The sequence below is a fragment of the Canis lupus genome, chromosome 6 (genome assembly GCF_011100685.1).
Source record: "Canis lupus familiaris isolate Mischka breed German Shepherd chromosome 6, alternate assembly UU_Cfam_GSD_1.0, whole genome shotgun sequence".
Classification (NCBI taxonomy): domain Eukaryota; kingdom Metazoa; phylum Chordata; class Mammalia; order Carnivora; family Canidae; genus Canis; species Canis lupus.
In genome coordinates, this window is record NC_049227.1 from 27,305,910 (window position 1) to 27,329,665 (window position 23,756).

The window sequence follows — 23,756 nt, forward strand, 5'->3', positions numbered from 1 at the left end:
ATAAGTAAAGGCATAGAGAAATTGCATTGTGCAAGCTACAAACTTGATTTAATAGATGTATACAGAAACATGCTTACCTTAACAGAAAATAAATATATTTTCTAATATCCATGAAATCTGTCATATGCAATGGACATAAAGAAAGCCCCGACAAATAAAATAAAAGGGGTTTTGCTCAAGCCAATTCTCTCTGATAATAATATAATAATGTTAGAAATACCTTTTTTATAACTCAAAAATTGAGAAACATAATTCTAGACAACAAAATTCAATCTTTTTTAAAGCAATAAATAAGAGAACACTTTGTAATAGAACCTATGGAATATAACAAAAGCTGTAGTCAGAGGAAAATTAATAGACTTCAGTGCTTTCATCATAAAGAATGACTAATAAAACAACAAGGGAAATTGTTATGAACCCCAGGAGGTGAGAATATGAACAAAATAAACTAATAGAAATTCTGAATACAAAATTAATAATGACAGAATCTAGAAGTAATGGAATAGAAAGCATACATAACAGAAGAGAAAATAAACTCAAGAGCTCATTTTTGAAAATACCAGATGAGGTTAAGGGGGTCAAAAGGTACAAACTTCCAGTCATAAAATAAGTAAGTCCTAGAGAGGTGACGTACAGCACAGTGACTATGGTTAGTAATACTGTACTGCACATGTGAAAGTTGCTAAAAAAAAAACCAACAAATCTTAAAAGTTCTCATCATAAGAAGGCAACATTTTTTAACCATGTATGGGAATGGGTGTTACCTAGACTAATTGTGGTGATCATTTCATAACATATGCAAATATTGAATCCCTATGTTGATTAAACCCTCCACCATGCCTCATTAAAGAAAAGAGAAAATATGGTCCTATCAAAAAGAGACTTAACCAAAGTGACAGAAGAGAAGAAAAACAGAACAGAATACCGTATGTAGTTCTATGGCGACACATTTGATAAACGAAATGAAATGGCTAATTTATTGAAAAAAATATTAAAATGACTCAAGGAAAGTTGACACACCTGAAGACACTGGTTACCAGAGAGATGAAAGATTTTTTTGTTTTTGTTTTTGGTTTTTTGTTTTTGTTTTTTTGGTTTTTTGTTTTTTTTTTTGTTGTTGTTGTTTTTTTTTTTTTGAGATGAAAGATTTAACATTAAAAAAAGATCCTCAGATCAGAGAGTTCTATATTCACCTTATGTAAAAAGAGATTGCTCTTTTTTTTTGAGAGAGAGAGAGAAAGAGAGGGAGAGAGGGAGAGAGAAAAATCTCAAGCAGGCTCCATGCTCAATGTGGAGCCCAATGCGGGGCTTGATCCCATGATCCTGAGATCATGACCTGAGCTGAAAGCAAGAGTCTGATGCTTAACCAATCAAGCCACCCAGGTGCCCTGATCCAATGTCATTTAAACAGTTTCAAATCATACACACTGGTTTTCATACTTGACTGAATAACAAAATCTTTACAAGATGAGTTTGTTTGTTTGTTTGTTTGTTTGTTTGTTTGTTTGTTTTTTAAACTAATGATGTGCAAACCTCACCCCTAGATACTCCTCTTCAACTAGTCTGGTTGTGCCAAGTATCCATCTCCAGATGGTTCTCATGTGTAGCTAGGGTAGGTAACCTCTTCCACAGAGAGTAATGAGAAGCTTTTCAATTCTTTTAAAACTCAGTTCTGATAAAGATAGTACCAGAAAAGAAAACTCTAAGTAAATTTTTACTTATGAATAAAGACAAATCTTTTGAATATATTACTAGCATCAAAGGACTAAAGTGGTGTGACCAGTAAGAGTGTATTCCAGGAATTCGAGTCTGGTTTGAACCAGGGAAGGTATCAACATAATCCATTAATTACATCAATATATTAAAGGTGAAGCTGAGAAACCTTTTGATTGAATTTGGCACTCATTCCTGACAAGTCACCAACTAAAACAGTAAGAGGAAGAAGTTGTCTCAATATAATGAAGGCTATTGAACAGAAAACTGTTTTAAAATGGTAAAAACTGAAATGTTTAATTTCAGAAGTTCTTAAAATGCATTAAGATAAGAAAACAATTTGGTGTAAGCATTGGAAAAGAAGAACCTAAACTCTATTTTTCTTGATCACTTGCTCTGTGTACTAAAGGAAACTAACGGACTCTAGCAAAAAATAAAAGAACAAAACAATCATCCTGATAGAATTAAGAAGAGCATTTGTAAGGTGACTGCAAACAATAAGATTATACAATACTAATAGCTTATGAGCAATAATGACTGTGAAATGGATATGGGGAGAAATTGAATGGAAAAGTACCCCATCCATAGTGTAATGGCTAGCACTCAGGACTCTGAAAGAACTTCCCAGCCACAACAGCACCAACTAGGAAATAACTTGGAAAACCACTTAAGAAGAAAAGAAACAACTCAGGAATTATTTAAAGAAAACTGATTTTAAAATTATCTTCAAAATCCTACTGAATTTCGGGGCAGCCCAGGTAGCTCAGCAGTTTGGTGCCACCTTCAGCCCGGAGTGTGATCCTGGAGACCTGGGATCGAGTCCCGGGTTGGGCTCCCTGCATGGAGCCTGCTTCTCCCTCTGCCTGTGTCTCTACCTCTTTCTCTCTCTGTCTCTCATGAATAAATAAATTTTTAAAAATTTATTTTAAAAAAATCCCACTGAATTTCATAAAACAGGATCTATAAAAACAAAAATAAACACTATGTTCTTGAGAGGGAAGGTTGATAAATGCCAGCTTTCCCTAAATTAAGAAAATTTAAAAAAAAAGAAAATTAACTAAAAAGCCCAGTATCATTTAGAATATCAACAGTTTGCTTTCAGTGCTAATGAGGAGAGAAAGGAGATTGGATTAAACAAATGGAAAAGGAAATGCCCTAAAACAGCCAATAAAGAAATAAATAAATAAATACATAAATAAATAAATAAATAAATAGGAGGAATACAGTTGCCTTAACTTACTTCAGGATAAACCATAAAGTCAAATATAAGCATGTAACTGTGATATTGCTAGTTTAGGAATAGGAAAAAAGAAAAAAAATGATCACTTAAATCTCTTACAAGGAACTCAATATATTAATAAAGGTGATATTTAAATTCGGCAGGGTAACATGGTTTATTTAAAATATGTTGCTGGCTTAACTAAATTTCCATTGGAAGAAAATAATGTTGAGCTCTTATATCATGTACAAGGAAACTCCAGATGGGTGAGAGTCCTGAATATACATACACAAAACACTAAAAATGTCAGAGGAGACAGAGAAAGGAAGGAGAAAGCAACTCTTTAAGAATGAACCAGAACAGGAGGAAAAGGTTAGCAGGACTTCACCTGAGAGAAGGGAAGGCAGATTTGAACAAACTGCATCTTATAAACTGGTTAGGAATGAGAGCAAAAGATGTCTAACGTGGTGGAAACATTAATGGTACACTGAACAGCTATTTAGCAACATAAAGGAAGGAAGTACTGACTTATGCTTCCACATGGATAGGTCTCAACAAGATGCTCAAGAAAGAAATCAGAAACAAAAAACTGTGTACTGTATCATTTCATTTATATGAAATGTCCAGAATAAGCAAATCTATTGAGATAGAAAGAAGCTTAATGGTTCCCGGAGGCTGGTGGTGGTGGTGGTGGTGGTGGGGTGATGGATAATGGGTATGTAATTTCTTTTGGGGCTGATGGAAATATTCTAAAATTAGATCATGGTAATGTTTGCATAAATGTAAGCACATAAAAACAGGTGAATTTTTACAGTATGTAAGTCATATCTCAATAAACCCATTAAAATATTTATGCCACTAAACCCACATTTGTTTCTTAACTCTGCAAAACATGGGGTATCCAACTTCACCAAGGATATAAGTACAGATTTCTTTTTTCTAGAATTGGCATATACCATGTAAGATAGGTCAATTGCCAGAAATCTGAATGAGAGATCTATAAACTGCCATCACCTATAATTTCAAGCATGCATTCCCCTCACAGAGGCTCTGGAGGCAGATCACCTTGAGTTCACTCCTCAGTTTCCTCTGTAAAATGGGAAAGGGATCATTGTGAAAATTAAATCAAGTGTTGTATATAAAGAATTTAGGTGACCTCTGGCACACAGTAGACCCTCAATAAATATCATGGTGAGGACCATGATGATGGTGGTTAAGGTGTGTAGGATTGGAGCAGAGAAAGAATCAGAGAATAGTCTAATAAATATATTTATTTTTATTCATTATATTTTTTTACTGATATGTATTTATACACTTTTTAGATTTTAACATTCATGCTATTATCCATGGTGAGTGGATATTTAACAAACTAATTATGTAGAGTTCACAATTGCTAGGAAGAAAATTGCTGGATTCTACCAAAGATTTTTTTATTAAACTGAATTGAAAATATGCAGTATCTTTAAATTTTCTAAATCAGCGTGCCAAGGATAGACGGAAAAGAACTAAAGGCCATTTGTAGAGTTTGAATAGTACTCTGACTTCCTCTCAAAGACCATAGAGAGGCACGTGGCCGGCTCAGTCAGTGAAGCATGCACTCTTGATCTCAGGGTTGTAGGTTCAAGCCCCACACTGGGTGTAGAGATTACTTAGAGAATAAAAATAAAAATAAATCTTCAAAGACAGTGGGAACACATCTGAGCAGCTTGTTTTGGGAGAGTCTTCCCTTCCATAATGGTAATAAAAGAATATATTGCTATAATCCAACACAGTGATAGCATTCTGAGTCAGTAAAGAAGCTACTAATTTCTTAGGGCAAAGAAGGACATGTGTTTGTTTCCAGGATGCAAAGTGCACATTTTTGTTTAAAAGTCATGCAATAGAAGGGACCTCTGGGGTTCTGAAAATGTTCTATACCTTATCTGGATGGTTGTACACTAGGGATATATGTGTAAAATTAGATGTGTTCTACATTTGAGATGGGCATACTTCAGCATGTTATGTATTTTATTTATACCTCAGAGAGAGAGAGAGAGATTTGGAAGCTAATCAAGTATTCCAAGGAAACACTCATATATACAGAAGAAAACTTTATATGTAAGTATAGTCATCATAGCCTCTCTACAATAGCAAAACAGTAGAGACAACTTAACTTTGAACAATATCACCTAATGGTTAAGTAAATTATGGCATACTCATTTATTGGAATGTTTATGCAACAACTAAAATGTAGATGGAGAGGAGTGCCTGTGTGGCTCAGGCTGTTAAGCTACTGACTGATTTTGGCTCAGGTCACGATCTCAGGATTGTGAGATCGAGCCCTGCATCCAGCTCCACATTCAGCAGAGAGTCTGCTTGAGACTCTCTCTGCCCCTCCCCCTGCTTGCACTCTCTCTCTCTCTCTAAAATAAATAAAAGTCTTTTTAAAAATTGTGTATGGAGAGTTTGTAAAAATAAAGTTAAATTGTAAGGAACCTTCAGGTTATAAAATATTTGTGTGTAATATACAAGCATAATCATAAAATATGTGTTGAAAAATGACAAGATGGAAATACCACAGATTTTTTTTAAGATTTTATTTATTTATTTGAAAGAAAGAGAGAGCATGAATAGGGGTAGGGGAAGAGGGATAAGCAGACTCAGTGCTGAGCAGGGAGCCCCAGATGGGGCTCCACTGGAGGACCCTGGAATCACAACCTGAGCCAAAGGCAGACGCTTAACCAACTCAGGTGCCCTGGAAATATCCCAGGTTTTTAAAATATTTTTAAAAATTTATTTGAGAGAGAATGAGAGCACACGAGCTGGGGCAGAGGGTAGAGGGAGAAGCAGACTCCCCACTGAGCAGGGAGCCCGAATGAGGGCTTGATCCCAGGACCTGGGATCATGACCTAAGTCAAAGGCAGAGGCTTAGCTGACTGAGCCACCCAGGCGGACTGGAAATACCCCAGATTTTAGCCTCATGACCTGAGTTGAAAACCAAGAGCTGGCAGCCTAACTGACTAAGCCACCCAGACACCCCTGGGTGATTTTGTTTTCTTCTTTCAGATTTTCTGCATTTATGATCAATGTGTTTAATTTTCATAATTGTATAAATATAATTAATACTTTCACATTCATAATAGAAAAAAGCAAAACTTGGAGCATGAATCAATCTTGCAGTGACTAATAGCATGGGCTGTTTGGAATTGCAGACTTGATGTCAGATGCCGGTCTTTTTGCTTTAAAAGAGCAGTCATTCCTACGGCTAAAACCAATTTCCTAAGGAGATCGCCATCGGCCTCAGCATTACAGCTCAGTTGCAGCCTCCTGACATACAGTTTTGAGATGTGCCTCCTGGTCAGAAAATAGTTGGCTATGTTCTACCAATTAAGGATTTCTCCTTCGTCGCCAGAATAGCTCTTCAGATAACTTAGACTTCTGGGACGTTTCCGTGCAGCTGGTGCTGGACAGAAATGCTGTTACTTAAGATTTAATCTCTCCAGATAAGATCATACCAATATATAGATTTTTCTGAGGAGGTTCCTTTGGAACTATAATTATGAATACTCCAGGTATTCTCCAAAACTTTCCATCACTAAGGAAAGATCCACATGACGGGTAGAGGAACTCGAGGAATTTGGGCTTGATCTCTGACCAAGATTGTTAGTAAAGACACAGGTGATGGCAGTGTTAAATAATCTCATTCCATTTATTCTTAGTCATCCACTTATTAAGTATTTATTGAGTATCAGAATTTGTGCTCAACTCTGTTATTTTTAAGCTTACACTACAAGTTGGCAAATAACTTTCATCTTGCATGCCAAATTTGATCAGTTGGTGGTGGTGGCATAGAGTGCTCTGCTGGAAAAGATGCTGGGACTGTATCCAAACTCAAATGAAAAGAGCAATGATCGATTAGTAATGTCTGCCATTATTGCAGAGTGGGGAATGGTGGTGCATGTGCCATGCATTTGCCATGTCTGCTGGATCACTTCTGCCAGTTTAATGATGGTCACTTAAGCTCTGACACATGCTCTGTTTCCTACAGGTGGAAGGAACCAAATTCCTATCCAAGTTAGCATCAACTGGAGGAGCATTAACAGTTGCGTAGTTCTCTCTATATAAAATAAGTCATGTAATCTTCAGGATACCTCTCAGAGGTAGGCATTTCTATTTCCCTTTTACATACGAGTACCTAGGTTAAGGGAAGGGAAATAACTTTTCAAAGTCTACAATCAGGCACAGTAGGATTGCAATCCAGGCTTAACATGGAATCCAATAAAATATGGTAGTGTCTACTTCTTTTCAAAAGGTCATAAAACTAATTCTACTAATTTTTTTATAATTACTTTAGTTAAATGGGTCCCTTTGGAGAAGTATTCAATCTAGTTTATTCATCCAGACAAAATAAGGTATCATCTGTCCCACTTTCTGCCTAACCCCAGAATGGCTGGTGTCATTTGGTGAGAGTGGTCCTCCTGTCACCCAAGCAATAAGCCCAAAGCTTTATGATTTTGGCTACAAAGGCACACTCTGTGAATAAGCCCCAGGAAATCCAACCAACCCTTTCTTTTCAGGTTCAAATGTCTGTGATTATTTGATGGACCAGTCATCACCCCATAAAATCACATATAATTACATCTTATTACACAGTTACTATGTGCCAATTCCTCTGTGAAGAGCTCCAGCTGCACTACTGCATCACATCCTCACACTATCCCTATAACATAGACACTATGGTTATCCTGACTTGACAGACAAGAGATAGAAGACTTTAGGGCCAAGTAGCTTAGGCAGAGTCACATAAGTAGTAAAGTAAGGCTCAGACTCTAACCTGAGCAGTCAGACCCCAAAGTCTATGGCCTAACTTCAATTTAAATTATTTAATCAACTATTAGTTTTTAATAATTTCCAATATATCCTCACTACTGGGATACCCTATAAGTAGACCCTGGGAAAAAGGTAGAAGTGGAAGTATTGTATTTGATTGGGAATCCCAGAAAATGCCAAAAGGAAGGGGTAGGACATTGAGGCAGGGAAGAGAAGGAGAAGAATCATATAAGATGTATCTCTTATTACCAATATGAGAGACTAGGGTTCAATGGCAGTTAGAGAACTCTGGGAAATACCATGTAAAATGTGTGCACAGGCAAGAGAGCTGGGGTATTTTACACCAATTCCTAGCAGTTAGAGAGGTCAAGGGTTGTTCACAAGGAATATGAGCATGTGGACAGAGCGGGCTCTGGTGGCCAGAGAAAGCCCTTAGGCAAGGAGCTCTTCGGACTGGAGGTGGGAGCCAGTGAGCCTGCATGGAAACTAAAGGCCTTGGAGATGTGAGTAAGACATCAACAATTGTCACAGTATCTACTTCACTTTCTTCCTTTTCTAAATAAGTAACTTTATTGAGGTATAAATTATAAAGCATAATATTTACCCATTCTAGTTGTACAGTTTAACACTTTTTAGCAAATTTACCAAGTTGTATGACCCTCACCATAGTCTATTTTTTTCATCCCCCTGAAGCCTCCCCCCCCCCCCAGTAAGATCCCACTTGCCCATGTACAGTTAACCCCTGTTCCCACTTCTAGCTCCTGGCAACCATGAACTACTTTTTGTCTCTATGGATTTACCTTTCCTGGACATTTTACATAAATGAATCACACAATATGTGGTTGTCTACATAATTGAGAAAGTGCCTCTCAAAACGGCTAAGGTTGCAGAAAGGAAGTAAAAGCAAGGTGAGCAAATAAATTTTCCATGCGGATGGTGGGGATATTCTAGATGAAGCCAATGGTTGCATTACAATTGGCAATGAAGAGACAACCCATGCTTAGACTAGAGTCCCACCTTTTCTAGGATACATTCGCTTATATACATTTTTGAGTTGATGTGTTTTAAAGATGCTTTCAACACAAAGGACTGGCAGGCAGCAAGAAACCTTGAAGCCCATGAACCCATTAGCCTGAACTCTGGAATGAATGGGGTTGTCTCTAAAACTCCTGCTGTTAAACAGATCTAATGGTTTCTGATGATTTGGGAACTGAAGAGGTCTGTGGAAGTGATTAATGTACAGAGGGATCTTGCTCTCTTATCTGGTCTGCCAATCTGTTCACAGTTTCCTCTCTCTTTGTGGAAATAAAACAGAAAGAAAACCTGATGGAAGGCAACAAGAATAGGACAATTGGCCAACCGGTCAACCATGGTATGCATCCTATCGAGGGCCATGCCCTCTGTCTGTCGGGTGAACTGGTTACGATTCCCCAGGCACAGGGGCATAATTGGCCCAAGACTAAATGTTTGTGGTAACAACCACTGATAAACACAAATGTGTTGATGTGGGATGTGGTCTATACCAACTCGCCCAAAGCAGACTCTGACCTTACTGCTGAAGGTCATCTTCTCTGAGCTGTTTCTATTCCTTGATTCTGGACGAACCCACAGAGCGGAAGTTTGGCTGTTGCCCCTCTTGAAATCCCATCACATGTCATTTAGAAACACTCCCATTTTTTACCTTTGCATTATGCACCAACTGAGAAGTAGGCATAGAAACAAATTGCTGGCTAATGTATCACCTTTATTATTGGTAATTCTGGGCTGGAGGGTATGGCTTGGACCTTTGACCCCAAAGTGGTTCTCTGGTATCTGCCCCTGAGCCTGGGTCCTGGGATCCACTAAAGAGGAGTGGCAGGGGAACAAGAACACTTAACCCCGCCAACTGCAAGAGAACTGTGCTGGGCCCCAGGAGTGAAGACAGAGAGAGGTGGGCATTCACTCCTGTCTCCACAAGGCCAGCCCCGAGCCCTGACCCAGGCACGTTGACTCCATGTAAGGCACCCTTGGTTGGGGGAAAGGCCAGCACCCCAAAAGAAAGTCCAAGAGGCTGAGAGCTAAATCACCTCCAGATCTCATCTTCCCAATCAGATATTATTATTTCTCTACTTTAGGAGAGGAGGGAGGGATCAAATGAAGGGAAGGACAGACACTTCCATTTTAATAATTCCAAGGGTGGTGAAAATTTCTGTTCTTCAGATTAACAAAAATGTTATATTAAAAGAGAAAAAGTTTGCTCTATAGTCCATGTCAATATAACTTTCTCTCTTACCTCTCTGCAAATCTCTTCCCCCCCCTTCTTCCTTCCTTCCCCTTCCCTCTCCTCTCCTTTCACACCACGCACAGCACACACACACACACACACACACACACATCCCAGGAGTTTAAGGACTTGTTTATTAATCCTCTGAACAAAATAATGAATTTCTTTATTTTTTATATATATTTTTAAGATTTTATTTATTCATGAGAGACACAGAGAGAGAGACAGAGACACAGGCAGAGGGAGAAGCAGGCTCCATGCAGGGAGCCTGATGCGGGACTCGATCCTGAGTCTCCAGGATCATGCTCTGGGCTGAAGGCGGCTCTAAACCACTGAGCCACCCAGGCTGCCCACGAATTTCTTTAAATCTTGGTTTCCCTAAATGTAAAGTGAGGGACTATTTATGACTCCAGAATCTACAGGAGCTTTATTTTAGTCAGAAAGAATTTTATTCAGAAAAAATTCATCAGCTATAGGTTATGCTTTTAAAAAATATCTTCTCCTCCTCTACTGGCACTTCTAGCAAACATGTGAAATAGAACTTGCAAATTCATGCCTACAGGGGTCCAGCAAGTACAGGAATGAATTCTGGGGGCCAGATGTAGGACAAAAGGGAGTGGTGGGGACTGTGGGTGACTCGGAGTGCACAGGATGCCCAATTTTAGCCTATTGTTGTCATGTGGGAAGGAGGGTTCTTGTTGCATTTCCTAATGTTTCAAGATAAGGAAGACATTGACATTTTGTATGTATGTGCAAAACCCCTAGATTTTAAAAACCTGGCTCAGTTTTAAAAAAAATTGCTTAGACTAAATAAAATGTCTCTGCCAGCGTGGCTCAGTGGTTGGGCATCTGCCTTTGGCTCAGGTCGTAATCCTGGGGTCCTGCTACTGAATCCTGCATCAGGCTCCCCGTGGGGCTTATCTCTCTGCCTCTCTCTATATCATAAATAAATAAATAAATAAATAAATAAATAAATAAATAAATAAATAAATAAAATCTTTTAAAAAAATGTATCTGCCAACTCCATTTCACCCATAGTCAGCCACTTGCAATCCTGACCTATAGTGGCCACATGGATGGTGGCTTTCTTATGTCTAGAACCAGCTGCAATAGGAAAAGTAGATGCTTGCTTTGTGAGCAGTGGTTAGGATCCGTACTCCCTGAGTCTCCCTACTGCCTGTATGTGAATGTGTCTCATATTCCACCACTAGAAATGTATCCCCTTGGATCCTCAGGAATTACCCATGTCCAGAGACCCCAGGAGACAGCAAGTGTCCCTGGGTGCCCCCCCCCGCAAAAAAAAAAACTGTGCAACCAGATTCAGGGGGCTCTTCTTGCTCTCACCCAGTGCCCTGTCTTGGAAACAGCATGGTAACATGCACCTCCAACTCATACACCCTTAAAAGCACTGATAAGTGACAGGTTTCACTGTAGCTGTCTCAGGAGAGAGGCTGACATTACCTTTTGCATGTCAAACTTCCTAATTCTCTCCAATATTCCCTTCTTCTTGGTGACCACCACCTTAAAAAACAAAACAAAACAAAACAAAACAAAACAAACACAATGTCCTCAATAGCTTTTCCAGCCAAATTGGTCCTGTCATCCTTCACATACCTTCAGGAAACAAATACTGGCTTAGGATAATACTGAAAGCCAACAACTATGGAGCACTTAATGAGACAGGCCTCATTACTAGCACTTTTCAAGTATGTTTCTATGAAGATGCTATTATTGTTCCCAATATACAGAGTGGAAGATTGAGGCACAGAGAGGTTAAGTAACTTGCTCAAATCACACAGCCAGTAGGTAGAGGAATGAGGAATGAAAACCAGACAGTCTGCCTATAAAGTCTATGCTTTTTTTTCTTAAGGATTTTATTTATCTATGAGAGAGAGAGAGAGGCAGAGGGAGAGGGACAAGCAGACTCCCCACTGAGCAGAGAGCCTAACACAGAGCCTGATTCCAGGACCTGGAGATCATGACCTGAGCCAAAGTCAGACTGTAAACTGACAGAGTCACCCAGCACCCTAAGAATCCATGCTTTCAAAGAGGGTTTGGCAAACTTTCTCTGTAAAGGGCTAGACAGTAAATATTTAGGGGCTCCATACCAATACTCAATGTTTCCATTGTAGCATGAAAGCAGATACAGACAATTTGTAAGTGAATGGCTATGCTCCAATAAACTTTATTCACAAAAATAGGCAGCAGGCTGAAGTTCGCCAATCCCTGCTCTGGAACATAGCATGTTGCTGCTCAGTAGAATAAACCTCAGGCTGGCCCAAAGAAGTGAGCCCCTATTCTTCCTTCTAACATCCCCTTTACCACAACCAATAAGAACATCAGCAATAGCAACAACATTTGGACAATACTGGTTTGAGATGGGCACATGTGATAATCATATATCAGGATGAGGTTAGAGTCTCATGATTTATCCCACCATCCTAGTCAGCAGGTGTGAGAGTTAATTTTATTCATTAACTTGGAGAGTGCTTTGGATGAGATGAACATTTGAATTGGTAAACTTTGAGTAAGCAGATCATCCTCCATAATGTAGGTGGGCCTCACCCAATCAGTTGAAGGAATGAATATAACAAAAAGATGGGCCTCCCTGAGCAAGAGGGAATTCTCCAGCAGACTGCCTTTGGCCTGGAACTGTACCATGTACTCTCCTAGGTCTCTAACAAGCTAGCCCACATTGCAGACTTGGACTCACCCATCTCCATAATTATGGGAGCCAATTCCTTATAATAAATATCCTTCTAGAAATATATGCATATCCCATTGGTTCTGTTTCTCCTGACAATACTGACATTCCAGGCAATATTTTAGGTAGATGGTTGAGAATATGAACCCGCCTAGGAGTTAGAAGTGTCCAGAAGAGGGAGATGAGGGCAGGCAGAGAAGGTGGGAAGACCCGAACTGTTCTCAGCATAGCTTTGCTGAGGTCTGCCTCAGCTCACTGCCATCTCTTGAGGGACCAGTCTGTCACTCCAGAGCACTACTGGGCTGGTGTGGGCTTAGGACAGCATTTGGGCACTTACTGCTTTGGTCTAAAGAGGCGTGCAATACAGGGCAGTATAAATGTCTCCTGTTGCCATAAAGCCCCCATCCCCATTTTAAAATAGAGATTCTCAAAATAGTTTGCCAATAAATGCAACATTCCATTATTCCACACGTAGAGCCACAACACTCAAAGACAGAGATATGATAAGGAAGGATTGGTTGGAGAGAGGGGGAGGAGGGAGAGAATGAGAGCAAACCAGCCAGTCTTGCTTCAACAACAAAGCCTTCTGGATACAATGCCTGCACTCTTGACGTTTGAGACCAGATACTTTTTGTTGTGAGGGGGCCATCCTACACATGGTAGGATGTTTAGAAGATCCTTGGTCTCCACCCACTCGATTCCAGTAGCACTCATACCCTACCCCCAAGTTGTGACCCAAAATGTCTCCAGACTTTGCTAAATACCCTATGGACAAAGCTGCTCTTTGTTGAAAACCATTACATTAAAGGGTATTCCTACATGCCTCTCAAAGCTCAAGTTGTTTATATCCAAGGGAATGATGGGCTCATGGCAGTGGATACTTTTCTAGAGCACTAATTGTCTTTGGTAGTAATTTAAAGCATTATTTTTATATTAAAACAAATGCAGATATATTACAGAGTAGAATCCTAAACTCAAGGCTGGGAAAAATTTTCATCTGAGGTGGGGTGATTTTTGGCTACACTCCCAGAACACTTGGCAAGTATACATTTACATTTCTCTGCCCTGGGGGAAGCTAATAATAGCTACTGTTTATTGAGTGCTTACCTGGTGCCAGAAGCTCATTGTGGAGGCGATTTCCTGCTTGACTGGCACAGCTGGCTATAGTTAGTCCCATTTTGCAGATGAGAAGACTGAGATCCAGGGAGGTCATGTAACCTGTCCGGAGACTGGTGGCTGCTCAGTGACGAAGCTGGTGTTGGAACCCACCTATCTCAGTAAGCACCTTCCTGATGGGCTTCTGGGAAAATCTGTGAAGAGGTGAGCAGCAAAGAACCACCAGAGGCAGCATCCCAGCACTGTTTGATGGGAAAATTTAAGGAAAAGAAGACTTTGCTGAAACTGACAAGCTCTTAGCCCTTGGGAGAAGAAAGAGAGTTTCTGAAGCCAAATGCTGAAAAGGGCGGAATTGCCCAGGTGGGGTCTGTACCTCGTGAGTCAGCTTTGTAGCACAGTGTAAGACTCCAGAGTTTCAGCCCCAGACCCTCCTGAGTTGCTCCCAACAGCCCCAGCTGGGGCATTCCTTCAGAAATTTTCTCTCCCAGACTTTACGATTCCTTTTCTGTGTTTCAGCAGTACCTGTGGCTGCAGTGAGGATGGGTGGTTCCTTACATTTAGTCATTGTAAGAACTTCTACAGACTGTCATCTCCATGAACCACTCTTCATCTAATCTGCTCACTACTTTTGTTTCTTTAAATGGATTCACTCTTAAAGAATGGAGAAAGGGTATCTCCAGTGGCTCAGCGGTTTAGCGCTGCCTTCCGCCCAGGGCGTGATCCTGGAGACCTGGGATCGAGTCCCACGTCGGGCTCCCTGCATGGAGCCTGCTTCTCCCTCTGCCTGTGTCTCTCTGCCCCTCTCTTTCTCTGTGTCTCTCATGAACAAATAAATAAAATCTTCAAAAAATAATAATAATTAAAGAATGGAGAAAAAACAAGACTCATCTATATACTGCCTACAAGAGACCTGTTTTAGACCTGAAGATACCTACAGATTGAAAGTGAGGGAATACAGAAACATCTATCATGCAAATGGATGTCAAAAGAAACCCAGAGTAGTAATATTTATGTCAGAAAAAGTAGACTTTAAAACAAAGACTGTAACAACAAAGAAGGACACTATGTAATAATACAGGGGACAATCCAACAAGAAGATATAACAATTGTTAATATTTATGCACCCAACACAGGAGTACCCAAATAAACAAAACAGTTAATAACGAACATAAAGGAACTAATCAATAATAAAGTAATAATAGTAGGGGACTTTAACATCCCGCTTACATCAACTGACAGATTATGTAAACAGAATATCAGCAAGGAAACAATGGCTTTGAATGACACACCAGTACAGATGGATTTAACAGATATATTCAGAACATACCATCCTAAAGCAGCAAAATACACATTCCTTTCAAGTGCATATGGAACATTCTCCAAAATAGATCACATTTTAGCTTACAAAACAAACCTCAACAAATTCAAGAAGATCAAAATCACCATGCCTATTCTCTGACCACAAAGCTATGAAACTGTGGAAGTCAACTACAGGGAAAAATCAGGAAAGATCATAAATACACGAAGATTAAATAACATGCTATTAAGCAATGAATGAATCAACCAGGAAATAAAAGAAGAAATAAAAAAGTACATGGAGACAAATGAAAATAAAAACACAATGGCCCAAAGCCTCTGGGATGCAGCAAAAGCAGTTCTAAGAGAGAAGTTTATAGCAATACAGGCTGACCTCAAGAAACAAGAAAAGTCTCAAACAGCCTATCCTCCCATCTAAAGGAGCTAGAAAATGAACAAGCAAAACCTAAGACCAGCAGAAGGAAGGAAATAATAAAGATTAGAGCCAGAAATAAATGATATAGAAACTAGAAAAACAATAGCACAGATCAATTAGACCAGGAGTTGGTTCTTTGAAAAAAAAAATCAATAAAGTTGATAAACCTCTACCCAGACTCATCAAGAAAAAAAGAAGAAAGGACTTAAATAAGCGAAATCACCAATGAAGAGAGAAGAAATGGCAACCAACAACACAGAAATGACAATCATAGGAATATATTATGAAAAACTAGATGCCAACAAATTGGACAACCTGGAAGAAATGGATAAATTCCTAGAAACATATAAACTACAAAAACTGAAACAGGAAGATATAGAAAATTTGAACAGATTAATAACCAGCAAAGAAATTGAATTAGTAGTCAAAAAACTCACAACAGACAAAAGTCCAGGACCAGATGGCATTAAACCTATTCTTAACTATTCCAAAAAATATAAAAGGAAAGGAAACTTTCAAATTCACTAATGAGGCCAGCATTACTCAGATACAAAAACCAGATAGAGACACCACTAAAAAAAGTGATGTCCAGGCCGATATTCCTGATGAACACACATGCAAAAATTCTCAACAAAATACCAGGAAACTTAATCCAACAATACATTAAAAAGATCATTCACCACAATCACATGGGATTTATTCCTGGAATACAAGGGTGGTTCAATATATGAAAATCAATAAAATATTAATAGATATATAATATTGACACATCACATCAATAAGAGAAAGGATAAGAACCATACAATCATTTCAATAGATGCAAAAAATACTAATTTAACAAAGTACAACTTCCATTCATGATAAAAAGCCCTCAACAAAGTAGGTTTAGCAGGAACAAATCTCAACATAATAAAAGCCATATATGAAAAAGCTATGGAGCTAATCTCATCCTTAATGGGGAAAAACAGAGCTTTTTTCCACCTAAAGTCAGGAACAAGACAAGGATGTCCACTCTCACCACTTTAGTTCAACATAGCACTGGAAGTACCAGCCATACCAATCAGACAACAAAAAGAAACAAAAGGCATCCAAATAATTAAGGAAGAAGTAAAACTTTCACTGTTTGCAAATGACATGATTCTATATTTAGAAAACCCTAAAGACTCCACTGAAAAATTGCTAGAACTTACAAGCCAATTTAGTGAAGTCACGGGATACAAAATCAATGTATAGAAATCTCTTGCATTTTTACACACCAATAACAAAGCAGTAGAAAGAGAAATTAAGGAAACAATCTCATTTGCAATTGCACCAAAAATAATAAGATATCTAGGAATAAACCTAACCAAAGAGGCAAAAGACCTGTATTCTGAAAACTATAAAACACTCATGAAAGAAATTGAAGAGGAAAAAAAGAGAAATTTAAGAGGACATAAAGAAATGGGAAAAAAATTCCATGCTCATGGACCGGAAGAACAAATATTGCTAAAATGTCTAAACTACCCAAAGCAATCTACACATTTAATGCAATCTCTATCAAAATATCAATAGCATTTTCCACAGGGCTAGAACAAACAGTCCTAAAATTTGCATGTAACCACAAAAGACCCCAAAAAGCCAAAGCCACCTTGAGAAAGAAAAGAAAAGCTAGAGGCATCACAATTCGGAACTTCAAGTTATATTACAAAACTGTGATAATCAAAACAGTATGGTGCTGACACAAAAATAGACAGACTAATGGAACAGAATAGAAAATCCAGAAATAAACTCACAATTAGATGATCAATTAATCTTCAAGAAAGCAGGAAAGAATCCTCAATGGGAAAAAGCCTCTTCAACAAATTTTTTAGAAAAACTGGACAGCAACATGCAAAAGAATGAAACTGGACCACTTTCGTACACCATACTCAAAAATAAGCTCAAAATGAATGAAAGACCTAAATGTGAGACCTGAAACCATAAAAATCCTGGAAGAGAACACAGGCAGTTAATTCTTTGACATCAGCTGTAGTAACTTCTTTCTAGACACGTCTCCTGAGGAAAGGGAAATAAAAGCCAAAATAAACTATTGAGACTACATAAAAAGCTTCTGGGGTGCCTGGGTGGCATAGTTGGTTGGGCATCTGATTCTTGGTTTTGGCTCAGGTCATGATCTCTAGGTGGTGGGATCAGCCCCATGTCTGGCATCGCACTCAGTTCACATAGTCTGCTTGGGATTCTCTTTCCCTCTCCCTCTGCCCCTCCATCCTGTGCATGTGGACATGCCATCTCTTACACACTCTCTCTCAAATAAATAAATCTTTAAAAAAATAAATAAAATAAAAAGCTTCTGCATAGTGAAGGAACCAATCATCAAAACTAAAAGACAACCTACTGAATGGGAGAAGATATTTGCAAATGATATATCAGATATATATATATGATTATTCAAGATCTATAAAGAACTTACAAAACTCAACAGCCAAAAAAAAAAAAAAAAAAAACAAATAATGCAATTAAAAAATAGGCAGAAGACATGAACAGACATTTTTCCAAAGAAGATTTACAGATGGCCAACAGACACATGAAAAGGTGTTCAAGGGATCCCTGGGTGGCGCAGCGGTTTAGCGCCTGCCTTTGGCCCAGGGCGCGATCCTGGAGACCCGGGATCGAATCCCACGTCGGGCTCCCGGTGCATGGAGCCTGCTTCTCCCTCTGCCTGTGTCTCTGCCTCTCTCTCTCTCTGTGACTATCATAAAAAAAAAAAAGAAAAGGTGTTCAAGATCACCCATCATCAGGGAAATGCAAATTGAAACTACAGTGAGATACCACCTCACACCTGTCAGGATGCCTAAAATCTAAACACAACAAACAACAGGTGTTGGCAAGGATGTGGAGAAAGGAAAACCCTCCTGCACTATTGGTGGGAATGCAAACTGATGCAGCACTTTGGGGAACAATACAGAGGTTTCTCAAAAAGTTAAAAGTAGAACAACCATATGATTCAGCCATTGGACTACTGGGTATGTATTCAAACTATACAAGAACACTAATTCAAAGAGATACATGCATCCCTATGTTTAGAGCAGCATTATTTACAATAGCCAAGATATGAAAGCAAGCCCAAGTGTCCATGGCTAAATGAATGGATAAAGAAGATACAATATACACATTGTATCATGTATATATATATATATATAAAAAATATAATTAGGACTCAAAACAACAACATATACTATACTATATATATATACATATATATTAGGACTCAACATCATAGGCAAGAGGAAAAATAAAAACAATATATACTATATATATATATATATGTATATATACAAATACACACAATGGAATGTTATTCAACTGTAAAGGAATGAAATATTTCCACTTGCAATGACATGGATGAAACTAGAGTATAATACTAAGCAAAATAAGTCAATCAGAGAAAGACAAATACGATATGATTTCACTCATATGTGGAATTTAAGAAACAAAACAAAGGAGAAAAATACAAGAATGAGAGAAAGAGAAAGAAAGAGAGACCAAGAAACAGACTCATAACTCTAGAGAATAACTGGTGGTTACCAAAGGGGAGAGGGGTGAAGGGATGAGTGAAACAGGTGATGGGGATTCAGAGCACACTTATGGTGATGAGCACCGGGTAATGTATAGAATTGTTGGATCACCCTATTGTACACCTGAAACTAATATAACACTGCATGTTAACTAGCTGGAATTAAAATAAAAACTTAAAAGAATAAAAAATGGACTCCTTCTTTTTGAAAAGGTACATTTATTTGAGAAGCAAACTTGACATCACTACCCTAGAAGGAAAGGCTGGTTTTCCCTACTGTGACTAGAAAATCCCTGGAAAAATAAATACAAGGAAAAGAAGCAAGGCTATCACATTCTGTGTAGTTAGACAGATAGTGATCTTTGTTCAAAGGAGACCTGCAAGCTTTGGAAAAGTGTTAAAGTCACTAGCAGCTGGTTAAGACCTTCTCCCAGATGTAGTCAGAATAGCTGAAAACAATCACCACTCTAGGTGCCGTTAGTGTTCGGATCATACCAGAAACCATGCAGCTTCAACAATGCTATGGGTTTTAGACCCGACAACACACGTACACAGGTAGGGGGAGGGCTTGTTATGGGCTCAGTGATATCTCTCAAAAAGTTGTAGGTACAAATCCCAACCCCCAGTATCTCAGAGAGTAACTGTATTTGGGTTAGGGTCTTTAAAGGGCTAATTAAGTTAAAATGAGGTCATCATGGTCATCCCATCTGACTGGTGTCCTCATAAGAGGATGTGGACACAGACATGCAGAGAGGGAAAACCAAATAAAGACACAGGGAGAAGATGGAGATCAATGAAGCAAGAAGAGAAGCCTGGGAAGGAACAATCCCTGTTGACACCTTCTTCACCTTGCTTCCAGACGTCTAGCTTCCAGAATGATGAGAAAATAAATTTCTGTTTTTTGAGCCACCCAGTCTGCAATACTCTGCATGGCAGCTCTAGCCAACTAATACAGGGGTTACCAGGTCTGGAACCTTGAGCAAGTTACTTTGCCTCTTGAAGTCTGCCCCTGGGTTTTCTTATCTCTCCAAGATGGGGTAGCAGTACAGTCTACATTATGGAATTGTGAAGAGAATAAAAAATATGTTCAACATGGCTTGTCACTGAAGGTCCTGACACAGATTAGGACTCAAAACAATAACATAGGCAAGAAGAAAAACAAACAACAACAAAAAACCACCCTAAATTCTTATTATCACCATAGTTGGAATGTTTTCTGGGCCCTGGAGAACATGAAAATGTTTGCAAGTCTTTGTCTCCAAAGAGATAACCAAGACATAGGAGTATCGTGTGAAGCATGAAGGGCTCCATCTTCCATACTAACCAACTGGAGGGAGTGAGTGCGGGAGTAGGAAACAAACTCATCACTCTTCTTGCCTCTTCCCCAAAGTTATCAGATGTTTCAAAACCACCCAGTTACAGGGAGATGCTTGGGTGGCTCAGTTGGTTGACTCTTGGTTTTGGCTCAGATCATGATCTCATGGGTCATGGGATTGAGCCCGCATTGGGCTCTGTGCTGGGGAGAGATTCTCTGCCTCTGCCTCTCCATCCACTTGCACACATGTATCCATTAATTAATCTTTTTAAAAAACCCACCCAGTTACGGGGTTCCACCCCTCGCCCTCTTTTCCCACTCAACTCCTCCTTCATCAGGATGGCCATTTTCCCTGCCCTACCCTTACCTTTATCCTCTGCAATCTCTCAGTGTGCTTTGGGACCCCTTTCACATCCATCCCTACAGACCCGTAAGCACTCACCCGGAGCCCATTGCTTATAAACTGTAGAACCAGGCTTACGTCACCCTTGGCACATCCCAAGAGTGAGAGATCAAAAGAGTCCTCTTTTACAAATAATAATAATGAGCAAATAAATAAATAATGATCCACCCATTACTTATAATTTCTGCTTTTTAATTACAGTGATGGATAATGACTAAGTATAACGTAAAGTTTTTGCTGCCACAGTAATGGCCGTTGTAGTGTCTGTTTCCTGAGCACTTACTACGTGCCTGCACTTCAGTTGCACATACGATCCTTTGGATTCCTCGGATTAGCACTTCCACGTGGATGGTTTTATAATGCCCATTTCATACCTGAAGGCAGTGAATCATGGAGGAGCCCTGGGTTAGAGCCAGCACATCTGCCATCTAATAGATTCTAAGAGACACTGGGCGGCCGGGGCGGGGGCGGGGGGGGGGGGGGTGGGCAGGGAATGAAAAGGTGAAGACAATGCTGGAGAGGAGGGAAAGGGCACAGGGAAGTGCTTTTTTTATTTCCTCATGGGTCCCCTGCCCAGGAGCAGGACTATATCCTCCAAATTTCTCCACTTCCTGAGACTTGGAGAACGGTTCACCCTGGAACTAGGGCAATCCATCAGGATCATATGGCCAGTGTTCTCCCGATCGATCCTAGCTGGGCTAGTTTGCTAGGGCTCCCTTAACAAAGAGCCCCAGCCTGAGCAGCTTCAACAATGGTCTCACCTCCAAATAACATCACATGGAGGGCTAGGGCTTCAACATATTTGGAGGTGGGAGATTATAGAAATGTATACATTGGGCTCTGCCCCTCGTTCCATGCACAGAATTCTTTTTTTTTTTTATGATAGTCACACACACACACACACAGAGAGACAGAGAGAGAGAGAGAGGCAGAGACACAGGCAGAGGGAGAAGCAGGCTCCATGCACCCGGAGCCCGACGTGGGATTTGATCCCGGGTCTCCAGGATCGCGCCCTGGGCCAAAGGCAGGCGCCAAACCGCTGCGCCACCCAGGGATCCCCATGCACAGAATTCTTAAAACCCTTGTGACTTCCTAAGTGGTAAGAGCACTGAGAGCTTCCTTTGTTCTACTGAGGTGACTCTGGTGGGCTCCTGGATGGGGGCTGGTCCCCAGAAAGACCAAGTCATGATTAGAAGCCTGCAATTTTCAGTAACCTCCCCCAACCATACATGCCTAACTGTCCAGAGAGGGGAGAGGGGCAGAAATAAAGTTCATAACTGATCATGGCTATTAGAGGAAGCCTCCATAAAATCCCAATAGTATGGGTTTTAGGAGCTTCCAGGTTAGGGAACATATCCACATACTGAGATGGTGACAACTTCCATTCCAGGGGGACAGAAACTCCTGTGCTTGGGACCCTCCTCTCAGACCTTACCCAATAGAAGTCTTCACCTGGTTATCCATCCATATCCTTATTTCCTTTGTCATACCCTTTAATAAACTGCTTGATGTCAGTAAGTGTTCCCCTACATTCTATGAGTTGTTCTGGCAAGTAATGGAATCCACGTGGGGGAGGTCATGGGAACCTCTGATTTGTAGCCAAGTGAGACATTGTGGGTAAATCAGGGGACCTACTACTTGTGACTGGTATCTCAAGTAGGGAGAGAAGCCAGTCTTGGGGGACTGAGCCCTTAACCTGTGGGATGTGACACTATCTCCAGGTTGACAGTGTTAGAATGAAGTTGTAGGACACCCAGATGGCTGCAGCATGGCTTGGTGGTGTGGGAAGAGCCCCCAGACATCTGGGTCAGAAGTATTGTGTGGTAGTCGTATGAGAGCAAAGGAAACACACAGGAGGAGGACTGGGGTTTTTCCTTCTTTGGGGGGCAGTGGTGGTGTTGCGGGACACTTTGTGTACTCAGCTCGTATAACAATGGCCTCTCCTCCCTGTGTCTCTCCACACCTTCTTCCCTCTGCCTGTCTGTCCAAATTTCCCCTTTTTAAAAGACACTAAGGGGTTAGTGCCTACCCTAACGACCACATTTCAATCTTTGTAATGATTCTATTTCCAAATAAGGTCACTTTCTGAGATAGTGGCTTTAGGGCTTCAACAGATGAATTTTGGGGCCACACAGCTCAACCCATAACACCAGCCACACGGGTGTGCATCTTAGGTTAGGGACTTCTCCTGACAGTCCAGCTCTACTAAGGTTCAACATCCTTCTCCAATAGGAAGATAACCTCCAGTTCAACCCATACCTTCTGTTGTCACGGTGTAAATTAATCGCCTTATAATCTCCGAAAATAACAACATTCTCTCTTTTCTTTTTTTAAGCCTTAAATTTTGGACGCTGTTTGTAGCTGAACCACCACCCCCCACTCCTGCCAATTAAAGGACACAAAGAAAGGGAACTGAGAAGAGAGACTGGGGGGCAGGGTATTCAAATCATTGTCTTTAGTTCAAAAAGTGAGCCACATGCTCTCAAGGACTGGATAAGGAAGGTGTACTCATGGTTGTGGTTCAGAAGCCTGAGAGCTTTGGTTTAAAAATAGGCGAACTGAAATAAACATTGAGAGCAAGCTACTCAGATGGCACCAAAATAGAGTGGTAATTGATCTAATGCAACTTTTGCCTCGGATAACATCATTATTTGTGAAATTATGTCAGTGTTGCTGCTGCCAAGTCAGCAAGCACTTACAGGACGTGACTTCTAATTTGGGAATTGGACTATTTGTGGCTCCTCTTCGAAGACAGCAGGAACTCAGTGGACACCCGATGGCCAGACTTCTGAAAGTGCACAGGTTTGAGCTTGAAACCTGCAACACTGGAATGTAGAGGAAGTGTCCTGTACAAGTGTCCCTCTGAAGACGACTTGCTGCCTGGCTCTAGGGAGTGTTGGCTGGAAGCTCGCCTCCAGCTGTCAGCTCC

The 23,756-nt window shown here is 40.1% G+C and overlaps 1 long non-coding RNA gene across 3 annotated transcripts; it reads left to right on the forward strand.

Moving 5' to 3' along the window:
* Positions 1 to 6,895: 6,895 nt before the first annotated feature.
* On the forward strand, positions 6,896 to 23,422 carry LOC111096295. Of its 3 annotated transcripts, XR_005360370.1 has the most exons (5): positions 6,896 to 7,071; positions 7,489 to 8,244; positions 8,500 to 8,649; positions 9,056 to 9,113; positions 23,163 to 23,422. It is a non-coding gene; the product is annotated as an uncharacterized LOC111096295 (long non-coding RNA). The 3 variants fall into 3 exon arrangements; XR_005360368.1 differs by lacking the exon at positions 9,056 to 9,113; XR_005360369.1 differs by lacking the exon at positions 9,056 to 9,113 and having other exon boundaries at positions 8,061 to 8,244.
* Positions 23,423 to 23,756: the final 334 nt, after the last annotated feature.